General features: G+C 44.8%; 1 protein-coding gene across 1 annotated transcript in view; it reads right to left on the bottom strand.

The window, feature by feature from the left end:
• The window catches only part of LOC144672519 (Fc receptor-like protein 2), a 287,381-nt gene that overhangs the window by 156,611 nt on the left and 114,467 nt on the right, over positions 1–16,303 (bottom strand). The window lies entirely within an intron of this gene.

Below are 16,303 nucleotides of genomic sequence, written 5' to 3'. Positions count from 1 at the left end.
GAAAAAAGAATGTCGTGGGTGGGGAGAATTTGCACAGGAGGATGAGAATTGGCGGGGCTGGAGGAGATTACAGAGAGAGGGAGGAACGGGTTGCGGCGCCATGGATGGATTTGAACAGAAGGATGAGAATTTTCCGGGCATGAGTAATTTATAGGTACAGGGAGGGAGGGGCTGTTTGGGTCCATGGAGAGATTTGAACAGAAGGATGAGAATTTTGGAGGCTGGAGGAGGTTACAGAGATAGGGAGTGAGGGACGGGCCATGGATGAATTTTTAACAGGAGGATGTGAATTTTCCGGGGTGGAGGAGATTGGGATGGAGGGATTCCATAGGGAGGGATTTGACTTTGGTGGTTTGAATTTTAGGGTTTGGGAGTGGGTGCCAGGGTAGGGCGGCAGGGGCCGACGAAGGGGTTTGAACAGGAGGATGAGAACTGTAGGTGCTGGAGTTTGTTACAGAGATAGTGAGGGAGGTAGGGCGAGGTGCCATGGAGGGATTTGCACAGGAGGATGCGAATGTTAGGGGCTAGAGGAGGTTACAGTGATAGGGAGGCAGAGTTTGAAGGAGGGATTTCAACTGCAGGATGAGAATTGCGGGGCCTTGAGCAGCTTACAGCAATAGGGCGGTAGGGTTTCTAGAGGGCATGGAGAGATATAAAGAGGAGGATACGATTTCTACGAGGTGGAAGAGATTATACAGATGGGGATGGGGTTAGGTGAATTGAACAGCAAATTGAGAATTGTTGGAACGGGCAAAGGGAGATGTATTTGAGATTTTGGGGATTAGGATGTGATTGATACAGTAAAGGCTATCTATAAATTTGATTCATTTTTGGGGATGTGTGGCCAGTGAGGTAGAAGAATGACTTCAATTAATTCACAACATTGTCAGAAAAGAGATGCCATCACTGTTCTACTCAGCGGGAAGTTTGGATCCAGATGGACAGCCTGAGAGGTGGAAGAGGATTCAGGAGTCATTTTCAAAATGGAATTCATGAACAATTGAAAAGAAAATGACAAAGTTCTGAGGGTAGGGCATGGTGTTGAAGTTGGGCGGAGCTGGAATGAGGGATCTCCAGCAAAGAGCTGGTCCAGGGAGCATTAGATTAAGCAACTAATTCTGGATTGTGTGTTGTGTAATGTTTGAACTGTGTATTGTGCTTCTGCATTGCATCAAATACAAGGAAATTAAAGCTTCCCTCAGTGAGATACACTGATGCAGTCTGTGTGTGAGCGGACCCCTCTCTCAGTGAGATACAGTGACACAGCCTATGTTGAAGGGACACCTCTATTTGAGAATCACTGATACAGTCTCTGTCTGAAGAATCTCCTCTTTCAGTGAGATACACTGATAGTTTCTCCCTGAATGGGCCCCTCTCTCAGAGAGACACACTGATACATTTTCTGTTTGAGGGACTCCTTTCAGTGAAGTACATTGATATAGTCTCTGTGTTAAGAGTTCCCTCTCTCAGAGAGATACAGTGATACAGTCTCTGTGAGAAGGGGAAAATCTCTCGGTGAGATTCAATGAAACCGTTTCTGTGTGAAGAGAGTCCTCCCTCAGTGAGATACAGTGTTCCAGTCTCTGTGTGAAGGGACACCTCACTTAGTGCGATACACTGGAACAGTGGGTGTAAAGGAACTAATCTCGCAGTGAGAAGCACTAAAACAGTCTCTATGAGATGGGTCTCCTCTCTCAGTAAGATACACTAATACAGTCTATGTGTGAAGGGACCCCTCCCTCTGTGACATAAATTGATATAATCTCTGTGTCAATTGACTCCACTCTCAGTGAGATGCAATGATACAGTCTCTGCGCGAAGGGACTCCTCTCTCATTGAGAATAAAATGAGACAGTCTCTGTGTGAAGGGACAGCTCTCTCAGGGAAATACATTGATAAAGCCACTCTGTGAAGAATCTCCTCTCTCAGTGAGATTCACTGGTAAAACTTCACTTTTATTATAGCTTGGCTGGCAATGTTAAGCCAATCCGTCCAGCGGCACATAGATCAGATGGGGTCGGATGTCTATTTAATCCTCATCTGAATTCACCCTTCACTGACATAAATGGAGTAAAATATATCAGGTGTAGCATAAAAGCAGGAATTGACGTCATAACTCTGGTTCGCCTATTTTTAACCTAACTCAGTTGACGGAAGTTTCAAGGGATTTTCTTTTGTATCTTGTCGAATGCTGCTCTACATTGTCTTCAATTGAGTAAATTTTCGAGGCCAGGATTAAACCAATGTTTCTTGAGAATTATGATTGGAGTCTAAACTTAAAATTAACCCAATTCCCCCTGATTTTCTCATTCCTTAGAGGATTAGAACTGCAGCCCAGACCACAACATTTGCATCCAACCCTTTCCCAGTAGCCTCCCAACATACTTATACCCATGTGGAATATGGAGTGGGATAGCATCAGGGACCATCTGCACAGTTACATCCGCAATCTGCAGAATGATATTGCAATTGACCTCACTAAACATTTCAGCTTTGAAAATCCAGTATAATTTGCTAATGCATTAGATTTAAAATGTTTTCATATTTAATCTGGGAAAAAATCTGCTCTCCACAGTAATATACAATTTAAGGGTGGGCAAGGAGGTCATCGAAGGTCTTGGGCTTCAACTGCATTTTTCTGCCCGTTCTTGTGGCGAGTAATTCACCTCCTGACCGTCCACTATCTACAAGGCACAAGTCAGGGGTTTGACGGAATACTCTGCGCTTGCCTGGATGAGTGCAGCTTCAACAACAGTCAAGAAGCTCGACAACATTCAGGACAATGCAGCTCCGCTTGATTGGCACCCTATCCACAAACATTCACTCCCTCCACCACTGCGCAACTTGGCAACAGTGTGTACCATCTAAAAGGTGCACTGCAGCAACACTTCAAGGTTCCTTAGACAGCAACTTCCAAACCCATGACCTCGACCACCAAGAAGGTCAAGGGTAGCGATGCTTGGTAACCCCTCCACCTGAAAATTCCCCTCCAAGCCACTCATCTTCCTGACATGGAAATGCATAACAATATGCGAATTTAGAGAATACTAGGCCACTCGCCCTCTCGCGACTGCTCCGCAATTCAAACAGATCATGGCTCATCTGATTGTAACCTCAACCCCACATCCCTGCATCCCCCCGATAACCTTTCGCCCCCCACCGTTTATGGAGAATTTATCCAGCTATGCCTTAAATTTACTCAAAGGCTCAGCTTCCAGAGCCTTTCGAAAAACAGCGTTCCAAATGCTCACTTCACTGACAGAAAATAATTCTCCTAACCTCTGTCTTACATTAGCGACCCCTCATTTTTAAACAGTAACCCCTAGTTCTAAATTCTCCCAAAAAAGGAGACCCAGGGTGATACTCAGAGGATCTGAGGTGGGTAAAAATTTGAATTCAATAAAAAACCAGAATTAAAATCGCCGCAAAATCATTTGACAATTGTCAGAACATGTCATTGATGTCCCTTCTGGAAGGAAATCTGCCATCCTCACCTGGTTTGGTTTGGCCTACATGCCTGGACCCAAAGGCATGTGGATGACACTTAAATCCCTCCCAACATGGGCAGTGAGGGATGGGTAATCATTGCTGGCTTAGACAGCAGCTCCCACCGGTCTACATCGACCCTGTCAAGGCCCCTCAGGATCTTACCGGTTTCAAACAAGTCTCTTCTTACTCTTCCAAATTCCACTGGATGCAAGGATAACGTATCCAGCCTTTCCCTATAAGACAACCCGCCCATTCCTGGTATTAGTGTAGTAAACTGTTGTTCCTTCACTGTCGCTGGGTCAAAAACCTGGAACTCCCTCTCTAACAGCACTGTGGGTGTACCTACACTTCATTTGTTCTAATTCATTCATGGAAAGTGGGAGTCGCTGGCTAGGCCAGCAATGATTATCCATCACTCACTGCCCATGTTGGGAGTCCATTTAAGAGTCAACTGCATGCCTTTGGGTCCAGGCATGTGGGCCAAACCAAACCAGGTGAGGACGGCAGATTTCCTTCCAAAAAATACATCAATGACATTTTTCTGACAATTGGCAATGGTTTTTCAGACATTTAATTCCAGGTTTTTATTGAATTCAAATTTATACCCCCCTCAGGTCCTCTGAGCATTACCCTGAGCCTCTAGAATACTATTCCAGTGGCAATACCACTTTGCCAAAGCATCTCCACGTGGACTGCAGTGGTGCAAGGAGGCAGCTCACCATGTCCTGAAGGGCAATTGGGGATGGGCAATAAATGTCGGCCTTGATCAGCGACGCCCATATGCGGCTAATGAACAAAAACAATCCTTTGATTCTGTATGACAGCAAAAATCTGCGTTTAATGGCTTATCTATAATCAACAATGGAAGATCCACAACCCTCCAGGGCAGAGAATTCCAATCACAATCCTTTGAGTGAAGTAATTGCTTCTCATCTCAGTCCTAAGCGCACCTTCTCCTGAGACTGTCTCCTCGTGCTTACATTTCCCGACCAGTGTAAACATTCTCTCAATCTCTGCACCATCAATCCCCTCAGAATCTTACATGCTTCAGTGATACCACCTCTCATTATTCAATACTCCGCAGAATAAATGGCCCAACTAACTCAGCCACTGAGCACAGCCCAACACAGTCTCAGGAGAAGTGTTCGGGCACTTAGGATCTCAAGCAGCAACCCAACGAGGCTGTCCTGCTCCGTCTGAAGTGTGTTATGTCACAGCAGTTGTTAAAGGCTGAGTTATTTAAAATCCGAGAGCGAAACTTTAAATAACTGCCCAAGCCTCTATTTTCAACCGATATGTTTTGAGTTGTAGCTCTAAATTCAAGAATAAGACCACCAGTACTCGAGAGGATTTTTATCAAACTAAATGAAACATTTATTAATTTGCAACAATTTAAATGCATACACATGGCTACAAATTACTATCATCTTAAAAGGAACAAATTCTCAAATTAATCCCCAGTAAGGCAACAATATCCAATACATTTAACCAGACCCCAGGCAAAGAATTTTCACCAGCGAATTCAAGATGAGGTTTGTTTCAATTTGGTTCCTTTGCAGATAGTAGTAGGCTTATATGCTTAGACTTATATTGCCTCTGACCTGCACACACAAAACACTTATGACCAGCATTCCCCTTTTAATGTAAATTTTCATTGTATCACCAGGCCGTTTGAACCGCTTTCATAATACCAATTATATTAATAATATAAACATTGATTAGTGATTCCTTTCTAGGCAAGATTTCACTCACACTTTTGAATGTTCTATTCAACAAAATGCAAATGTACGCTCTACTTACTGTTTTCATCTCAAAACTACGATACACCAAAGCACCCTGGCTAGCTGGCATTAATCCAATTAACACACACACAAAAAGACACGGACTAAACCTTTATTTAAAAAAAATTCCAACAACATTACATGCATTAGTATCTCTTCCAGACGATATGTGAAGCATATCCATCCTTAAATATGGAGACCAAAAATGCACACCATATATTGAACGAAAGCAAAATACTGACGCTGCTGGAAATCTGAAATAAAAACAGAAAATGCTGGTAAAGAAGCTCACTAGGTCCAACAGCATTTGTGGAGAGAGAAACAGGGTTAATGTTACACAGCACAGAAACAGGCCCTTCAGCCCAATATGTCCCTATGAATCCTCACAATATTCTGGATATGGTCTCGCGAAATTCCTGTGCAATAGTAGCAAGAGTTTATTTTGTTTAACTCTTATATAGTCAAACAAATAAACTAAATTATCAAAATTAGGGATAAAATAAAAGCAGCCCCCAAGTTAGGGTCAATGCAAAACCAAAGACAAAGTTTAAAGAAAACTTAGAAACATCAAACTGAAATGTGGTTAAGAGGGTCGATGAAGCACACTAGTCCCAGTGGTGCCCAACGGGCACGGAAGGCCTGGACGGTGCCAGCAGACACCACGTGCTCCCTCTCCAGGGACACCCGACCGAGAATATAGCCGCGGAAGAGGGGCAGTCAGTCGGGTTGGACAACCCCCTCGATCGCCTGTTAATGGATAACTTGGCCAGGCACAGGAGTGGGCTCAAGAGAAGTTCTTCCTCCCTCCCGGCACCTCTCCGCACCGGGTTCCCTTAGATCAGGAGTGTGGGGCTGAAGTGCAAACCAATCAGTAGTAATATCTTTTTTAAGTAACGGAAAAGGGAGTTCAGACTACAACACCCTATCTAAACATAATCCACGGACTCCGCATGTATCTTGGGAGTCCGTGAATCGACACATTCTTCGATTATAGGGGACTGTTGCGTGCCACACCCTCCACCCCAGTTCCTGCATTTTGAATCATTTGCGTGAAACACCAGATTGATATTTGCCTTCATAATTTGCTTGATGAATCTGGATGCTAGCTTTCTGCGTTCCTTGTGTGACCATATCAAATTAAAGTCAACATTTGCAAGTTACTTTTACTGAAAAATTGAGATTGAATTAATTGAATCAATAAATGAGAAGTCTGCCTGTCTCTCTCCCCCTCTCTCACAACCCCTCCCCATCTCTCTCTCTTTGCCCCTTTCTATCTCATCTTTCTCCTCGCTCTCTTCTCCCTCTCTTTCTCACTCTCTGTCTCTCTGTCTTTCTCTCTCCCTCTGTCTCTCTCTACCTCCATCTCTTTCTCTCTTTCTCTCTCTCTCTTTCTCATCTATCTCCTTCTTTCTCATTGCGCGCTCTGACTTGCTCGCTCTCTCTCTGTCTCGCTCTCTCTCTGTCCTTGTTGTCTCAAGAATATTTCTAGAGTATGGAGGCTAAAAGTGTTCAAAGTTCTCCATCAATTCCATTGTTAAAGATGATATCATCTGTTCCATTATATGTCAACATTTCTACCCCGTACATCCTGCCCTATAAGTAAACTATTACTTTTTAGTTGGACTGATCCATTTTAAGGTGTTGACGTTAGATTGCTGTTATCCTGAAGCCCAAAATTCTCCTGTTCTCCAACATCAGTCAGCTTTCCCTCCATCCCAGACACTGAGAGGCATTCCAATGTGGAACTATCAGTGGAGATTTAAAAAACTGGGGCTCTTTTCTCGAGAAGGGGAAGGCCGAGGGCTCGCCTGATAAATGTCATAGATTAATAAAGAATTTGGTAAGGCCTTAGGGAAGAAAGTGTTTCCAATTGTAGGTAATAACGGGTCACGAATACGCGTCAGTCACTAATAAATCCACACGGTGAATTTATGAGGAAACCAGAGATTAGGGAGAATATGGGACTCACCGCCAAAGGCAGTGGTTGAGTTGAATCGATTCAATGTATTTAAAGGGAAGCCTGGTAAACACATGTTTAAAAATTCATTCATGTAATGTGGGCATCGCTGGCTAGTCCAGTGTTCATTGTCCATCACCAATTGCCCCTTGAGAAGGTGGCGCTGAGCCACCTTCTTGAGCTGCTGCAGTCCATGTGGTGCAGATACGCCCATGGCACTGTTAGGGAGAGAGTCCCAGGATTTTGACCCAGTAACAGTGAAGGAATGGCCAATGCTTTTCCAAGTCAGGATGGTGAGTGGCTTGGAGGGAAAATTCAAGGTGGTGTTTTTCCCATGTGTCTGCTGCCCTTATCCTTCTAGATAGTCGTGGCCGTGGGTTTGCAAGGTGCTGCCTAAGGAGCTTTGGTGTGTTGCTGCAATGCATCTTTTAGATGGTACACACTGTTGCTACTGTGCGTCGGTGGTGGAGGGAGTGAATGTTTGTGGATGGGATGCCAATCAAGCGGGGCTGCTTTGTCCTCGACGGTTGATGCAGTTGACAATCTGCTGTGCCTTCACTGTGCGAAATTACCCAATATAATTTGCCGAGAATCTCTGTTCACCCATGTTTGTAATTCACCACTTGTCAGTAATTAGCCTTATTCTGCAGTGAAGTCAAATACTGTTAGAAGCGTAGATACTTTGTGTTACTCACTGCTTTGACTTCCCAGTGAAGCTACTGGTATGGATCAAGTGGAAATGGAAACAGGTCAGTTACGGCATCAGTTGGAATATTGTACTCTTCCATCTTTCAAGTGCAACATTGAACAGAGATCCATTCAGCGAGAGGGGGGTACAATCTCCCAGGCATTAATTTGAGAGGAGTGCAGTCCTAACTCAAATTTGTTTTGTTCGACATTCTTTTACCCATAGAATGTGCAAGGCATGGCGTACACAGCAAGATCCCAAAACTGCAATTTACACAATCACCATGTTGATCCATGTTGTTCTATAGCACAATGCTACCCTCTTTCTGCTATTTTCACTTTCTGCTTTATTATCCTTTATGCCACTATCAGCACCTCTTTATTAGCCATTTCCCTTTTTGTTCATGGCCTCTTTGTCAATCTGTTTTGTCAAGCAAAATATTAAGAAGGCAAATGGAATCTTGTTCTGCATTGCTAGGGGTTGAATTTTTAAAAATAGGGAAGTCTTGATAAACTGCACAGGCTGTTGGTAAGGCTGCATCTGGAGTATTGTGTACAGAATTAGTTCCGTATTTAAAAAATGATATACTAGCATTGGAAACAGTTCAAAAGGCATTCGCTAGGCTGATTCCTGGGGTGAAGTGGTTGACTCATCATGAGTTGCTCAACAGGTTTGGTCTTTATTCATTAGAATTTAGAAGAATGAGGCGTGGTCTTAATGAAACGTACGAGATTCTGAGGGTTCTTGACTGGCCAGATGCTAAGAAGATGTTTCCACTACTGGGGGAATCTCGAACTAGGGGACATAGTTACAAAATAAGGGGGCACTCATTTAAAACTGATGCAAAGGAATTTCTTCTCTCAGAGCGTAATGAATGTCTGGAATTCTCTACCCCAGGAAGTTGTGGAGGCTAGATCACTGAAACTAGTTAAAGAGGAGGTAGATAGATTTTTGAAATATCGGGGAGTTGGGGGTTATGAGGAGTTGGCTCGAAGGAGATGTTGAGGCCTGGGGCAGATCAACCATGATCTTATTGAATGGTGGGGCAGGTCTGAGGGGCTGAATGGCCTACTCCTGCTCCTATTTATTATGTTCTCCTTTGTCCCTACATATCGCTGACCTTCCATCCAACTTCACCTGCCCCAGCCCCACTTATACATTAAAAATTCATCACTTCTCTTCAGCCCTGAAAAAGGCCCTTACGAACTCGAACCGTTAACTCTGTTTCTCTCCAAACAGAGGCTGCCAGACCTGCTCAGGTTCTTTTTCGAGCATTTTCTGTTGTTTTGCTTCCAGCTTTCCAACTTCTGCCGGATTTTGCTTGTGTCACCAAGTAGACTGTTATAGTGGCTGCTGGCATTCCCCACTTCATATTCGAAATGGACCCTGTCTACTTGAAGGTTATTTCACACTGTGATGTGACCGACTGGATTAGGTACTGCTTCATGATAATTCAGGGGGTCGGTGGGGAGAATACTCGTTGCAAGAGGGGATGAGACGATGTGGAACAGGTCAAACTCATGGGATCAGCATGTGTAACTGCTAGTGTTGAAGATAAAGACTAACCAGGACAAGTCAGGTCTAAAAATCTGCCAAGGGGTTGGAATTGCCACCTCACTGGCTGGCCTGTGTGTCAAGAGGCAACGAAAAGACACAACAGGAGGCTTCAGAATGTCAACTAGTTGTTCGGATATGGAATGTGCTGCCAGACCTCACGGCAGAGAGAGAATATGTGAGAGTTTTTAAAAAATAAACAGGGAGTGGAATGAAGGTCTGAAAGGGGAAAATGCAACATGTCATTAAGAAATGAGGAAGTAGGAGACAGAGAGCGAGATAGAGAGAGAGAGAGAGAGACAGAGACAGAGGCAGAGAGAGACAGAGAGAGAGAGAGACAGAGGGAGGGAGAAAGGGTGGAGGGTGTTTTGAGAGAGGATGAGAGGGACAGAGAGATAGAGAGACAGGCAGAGAGGAAGAGGTGGAAAGGGTTTTTGAGAGAAGAGGAGAGAGGGAAGCAGATAGAAAGAGAGAGAAAGTCAGTGACAGAGCAATAGACAAAAGTACAAACATAAACAGAGACACACACTCACACACACACACACACACACACACACACACAGATAGAGAAACTGACAGAGAGAAAAAAGGAGAAATATTGAGACAGATAGAAAGTGAGAGGGGGAGAGAGAGACAGAGACAATTGAAGAGACAGAGTGACAGGGACAGGTTAAAAGATAAACAGAGAAACCCACATAAACAGGCAAGACTAACAGAGAGAAAAGGAGGAGAAACAGAAAGAGAAATTGAGCCAGAGAGCGAGAGAAAGAGCGAGAGATGTTTCAGAGAACATCTATGACCAGTTGGACGAGTAATGGAAGGGGCAGGGAATAAGAGAAGTTTTAGTTCAACAACAGGACACAATAGTGAGTATCTGAATGTAGAAAGGGTGCAGGAAAACGACTCAGGCTCCAAAACCCTCAGAGCATGCTGACGAGACCAAATGAGCTCCCAGAATTTATCATTTCACTCCAGCCAGATCGACAGTGATGAGTTTAATTCACAGGACAATTGTGAGACTCCTCCTTATCTCTTCCATCTAACTCCATCTGCATATCCTGATATTCCTTACTCCATTGACATTCAATTGCCTTACCGTTGCCGAATAACCCCACTATCAACAGCCTATGGTTTATCATTGACCAGAAGAGGAACTGCACTAGCCATATAAGTGCTCAGGCTACAAGAGCAGGTCAGAGGCTGGGAATCCTGTGGCGAATAACTCACCTTCTGACTTTCCAAGGCGTGTCCACCATGTACAATACACAAGTCAGGAGTTTGATGGAATACTCCCCCCTTGCCATTCCCACAACACTCAAGAAGCATGACATCATCCAGCACAAAGCAGCCCCACTTAACTGGCACCCCTTTGACAAACATTCACTCCATCCACCACCATGCACAGTAGCAGCAGTGTGTACCATCTACAAATGCACTGCAACATATTACCAAGTCTCCTTAGAGAGCATCTTCCAATCCCACGACCAATACCACCTAGAAGGACAAGGGCATCAGGTAGATGGGAATGTCACCACCTGCAAGTACCCCTCTAAGTCATTCACCAGAATGACTTGGAAATATATCAGCCATTCCTTCACTGTCGCTGTGTCAAAGTCCAGGAACCCCTTCCCTAACAGCACGGTGGGTGCCCTTAACCGCACGGATTGCATTTGTTTTAGAAGGCGGCTCACGACAACCTTCTCAAGGGACAATTATGGATGGGCAATGAATACTGGCCCACCAGCGATACCCACATCACATGGAGAAATAAAATAAAAGGTGTTTATCTGGCTTCCCTTTAAATAATTTGAATCCATTCACCTCAACCACTATCTGTGGCAGTGAGTTCCATATTCTCCCCACTCTCTGGTTTCCTCATGATTTCCCCGTCTGGTTTTATTAGTGACTGGCATGTATTCATGTCCCGATATTACCTACAATTGGAAACTCATTCTTCTCTAAGGCCTTACCAAATGTTTTATTAAGCTAAGACCTCTTTCGGGTGAGCCCTCCGTGAGAAAAGAGTCTAGGCCTGTTAAATCTCTCCTGATATTTCCACATTGGAATGCCTCTCAGCAGATGGGACGGAGTGACAGCTGACTGATGTGGGACGACAGGGGAATCTGGGGCTTCAGGATGACAGGAATCTAACGTCAACCCCTCGGGATCAGTCCAGCTATAAATTAATAGTTGGCACATAGGGTAGGATGTATGGGGTAGAAATGTTGACGTATAAGGGAACAGAAGTTACCATCTTTAGAAATAGCAGGGAAAGAGAACTTTGAACACTTTTAGCCTTCATACTGTAGAAATATTCTTGAGACAAAAGAGAGGGAGAGAGAGCGAGACAGAGAGCACGAGCAAGAGAGGCAGCACAATGAGAAAGAGGGAGAGAGATGAGAGAAAGAGAGTAAAAGAGAGAGAGACAGAGAGAGAAAGTGAGGCATAGTGAGAGAAAGTGCAGCACAGCTAGCGGAGGAAGAGATAGAGAGAGATGAGATGGAGTTGGGGGCAAAGACAGAGAGAGATGAGAAAGAGAGAGATGAGAAAGAGAGAAAGAAATGAGAAAGAAAGAGAAACATGGAGCGAAGCAAGCAGACAGAGAGAGAAAGGCAGGGGCAGAAAGACAGAGACAGAGCAATAGACTAAAGCACAAATATAGACATACACACACACACTCTCTCTCTCTCTCTCACACACACACACACAGATAGAGAAGGTGACAGAGAGAAAAAAAGGTGAAAGAGATTGAACTATTGAGACAGAGAGAAAGAGAGAAGGGGAGACAGACAGGGAGAGAGGGAAACACAGACAGAGACAGATGCCGAGAGACAGAGTAACAGACACAGAGTAATAGGTGAACACAGAAACACACACATGCACCCAGAAACATACCATAAAGAGAAAGAGAAAGATGGATTGAGTGAGGCAGAGAGAGATGATTCAGAGAACACCTTTGTCCAGTTGGACGAGGAATCGAAGGGACATGGGATGAAGGTAAGATCTGGTTCATCAAGAGGACACATAATCCAGGATCTGACTGCAGAATGGCGGCAGGAAATCGTGTTCCAAAATCCTCAGAGCGTGTTCACAAGGCCAAATGACCTCTCAGCAGCTATCATTCCAATCCAGCCAAATCGACAGTGATGAGATTCATTAACAAGCCACCTGTGAGACTCATCCCTATCTCATTCATTGAACTCCATCAGCATGTCCTGCTATTCCTTTCTCCATTGACATTCAATGGCATTACCATCACTGAATCCCCCAATGTCAACATCCTGGGGGTTACCATTGACCACAAACTCAGCTGGACTAGCCACATAAATACAGTGACTACAAGAGGAGGTCAGAGGCCTGGAATCATGCGCCGAGTAATTCACCTCCTGACTCCCTAAAGCCCGTCCACAATCTACAGTGCACAAAGATAGGAGTGTGATGGAATACTCCCCACTTGCCTGGACGCGTGCAGCTCCCACAACACTCAAGAAGCTCGACAACGCCCAGGATAAAACAGCTCTGGTTGATAAGCACCCCATCCAAAAGCATTCACACCATCCACTGCCAACGCACTGTAGCAGGAGTGTTTACCATCTACAAGATGCACTGCAAAAAATCACCAAGGCTAAGAGCGCTGTGGGTGTACCTTCGCCAGGTGGACTGCAGCGATTCAAGAAAGCAGCTCACCAGCCCCTACTGAGGGGACAATTATTGATGGGCCTAGTCGGCGATGCCCACATCGCCTGAATGGAAAAAGAAACGCTCTTATCTGGCTTCACTTTAAATAGGTTGAATCCATTCCACTCAACCACAACCTGTGACAGTGAGTTCCATATTCCCCCTACTCTCTGGTTTCCTCATGACTTCCTCGTCTGGATTTATTAGTGACTGACATGTATTTATGACCCGGTATTACGTACAAGTGGAAACATTTACTTCCCTAAGGCCTTATCATATATTTTATTAATCTAAGACGTCTATCAGATGAGCCCTCGGCCTTCCCCTTCTAAAGAAAAGAGCCTCTGTCTGTAAATTTCCCCAGACATTTTCACATTGCAATGCGTCTCAGGGGCTGGGGCGGAGTGAAAGCTGATTGATGTTGGAGAGCAGGAGAATCTGGGGCTTCAGGATAACAGCAATCTAACGTCAACACCACAAAATGGGTCAGTCCAACTAAAAAGTAATAGTTGACATAGAGGGTTGGCTATATGGGGTAGAAATGTTGACGTTTAGTGGAACAGGTAATATCATTTTTAACAATGGCACGGGTGGGGAACTTTGAACAATTTTAGCCTTCATACTGTAGAAATATTCTGGAGGCCACAGGGGGAGAGCGACAGCGAGACAGAGATAGCGAGAGTGTGCAAGACAGAAAGTGAGGCGGAGAGAGATGAGAAAGAGACAGAGGGAGACAGAGAGAGAGAAACAGACATAGACAGAGATGAGAAAGAGAGAGGCAGACAAAGAGACAGAGAGAGAGTGCGAGACAGAGAGAGAGAGAGATGCACAGAGAGAGATGAGAAGGAGAGAGAGGCAGGGACAGAGAGAGAGATGTGATATAGAGAGAAAGAAAGAGACATGAGAAAGGGAGAGAGAGAGAGAGGCAGAGAGAGGGAGCAAGACAGAGAGAGGGACAGAAAGAAAGGGAGCTCATATTCACCAGAAGGTTACCTAAAATGAAGAAACGGGAAATATGACATGGACAATTTGGTGGGTTTTATTTCGCTAATCAGAATAATTTCACAATTAATGGTTTCACAGACGCATTTAATGTGTTTGAGAACTGATGTTGATGGGCAGAAACAGCTACTTCTGAAGTAAGTGCATCCCTCTTGAAATAAAGAGCACATGGCCTACACTCTGGGGAGGGAACGGGAGGGGAGTGGGGTTATCGGGAAAATGTACATTCCTTGAAACAAGACAGCCCCATGGTAGAGATATTCAAAATTGTGAGGGGCACATATGGGGTAGATAGAAATAATGTTCCCCCCTTAGCAGAGTTGTGAATAATCAGGTGGCATATATTTAAGATAAGGGGCAGGATGGTTAGAGTGAAATTGAGGAAATTTTTATCAGCCAGAGGGCGGTTGGAATCTGGACCACACTGCCTCGGGGTTGATAGAGGCAGGAACCCTCACAACATTTAAGAAGTATTTAGATGAGCACCTGAAACACCATAGAATACAGGGCTTTGGCCCAAGTGCTGGATAGTAGGATTAGAATAGTTCGGAACAAAAGCAGAAAATGCTGTAAAAACTCACCAGGTCCAAAAGCATCTGTTGAGATAAAGAAAACAGAGCTTTGGAATAGATAGGTGCTTGGTGGCTGGCACAGACACGATGCGCCGAAGGGCCTGTTTCTGTGCTGCATCGCACTATGGCTATGACATTATGGCTCTATGGAGGGTGGTTAATCTTTGCAATTCTCTTACGCAGAGAGAGGTGGAGGCTGGGCTATTGAATTTACTCAATACTCACTGATGTGCAAGGGGCCATGAAGTATAGAGAGGAAAGTGGACGAGAGTCTGCAATGTGATCAACTATGACCTTGTTGAAAGGCTCCTCCTCTCGCTCTTTCTCATGTTCTGACGTGGACGATAAAAAGAAAATGACAATTACTGATTACAAGCAACCACCGGGATCATCTTGTAAGTTTTCGGTAATTGTTTTTTGTCCCAGCAACTGCAGAGTTGCAGAAAAATTGCAACATCGGAATTTCAATACATCAAAGGACAGCGTGGCTCAATATCCGCCGCCTGGCAGTTGTTCTGGTCCCTCACGTTTTAAATTACAGAGTAACAATTTAAGTCAATGATCAAGGATATTTTTAGGATTTTATATTTTTATAGGCGGATGGTTATTTGTATTTTCAATGTACTGCCAGAAGCGGAATCGCAAAGTTTATGTACATTTTCCCTTGAAAAGGGAAAACGGATAAGCATTTCAGTTTCAGTGAGGTATTGGAAAACGCAAGAAACAAACTAGTGACAGGCCACATTCAGAGAAAGGGGACAGGAGAGACAGGCCGAAAGATAAAAGGAGTGTAAATTGGGCATAAAAAAAGAGGTGACAGAGGTGAGTGGTGAAGGCTGGAGAGGCATTTCATGAGGAGGTTGGGAAATATAGGGGCTGGAGGATGTTAAAGAGATAGGAAAGGAGGGGCAAACAGGGTATTGAACAGGAGGGTGAGAATTGTAGGGGCTGGAGGAGGTTACAGAGATAGGGAGGGAGGGGGTGAGGGGGAGATTTGAACAGGAGGTTGAGAATTGTAGCGGCTGGCGAAGGAGAGAGGTGAGTGGCCATGCAGGGATTTGTGTATGTGCTTGTGTATGCCTGAACGTGAGCGTATTTGTGAACGTGAGCGTGTGTGTTTGCGTGTGTGTGTGTTTGTGAGCGTATGTGTGTGTGTTTGTGAGCGTATGTGTGTGTGTTTGTGTGGGTGTGTGTGTGCGAGGGTGTGGGGGTGTGTAAGTTTGTGTGTGTGTGTGCGTGTGTGTCAGTGTGAGATGCTGAGAGTGAGTAAGAAACCTCAGACTGCGCGCAAGGCAGAATTGATCTCCCTTCCCCCACAACAAACTCAGTCAGATTCTGGTACTCGCTCCCCCACCCAACTACACACGCACGCCCGCCTCTACACACGCACACACACACACACTGACACACAAACACACAGACACTCAATCCCTCGCACTCACCCCCACACAAGCTTAGTCCCTCGCGCTCACCCCCCATACACACTTAGTCTCTCACACTCGCCCCCACACACAAAGTATCTCGCACTCTCCCCCCACATACACACTTAGTCTCTCGCAATCACCCCCACACATACCCATTC

Source organism: Cetorhinus maximus, chromosome 38 (genome assembly GCF_964194155.1).
Source record: "Cetorhinus maximus chromosome 38, sCetMax3.hap1.1, whole genome shotgun sequence".
Classification (NCBI taxonomy): Eukaryota; Metazoa; Chordata; class Chondrichthyes; order Lamniformes; family Cetorhinidae; genus Cetorhinus; species Cetorhinus maximus.
The sequence above is the reverse complement of the archived record's forward strand: the minus strand, read 5'-3'. Positions and strand labels throughout refer to the sequence as shown.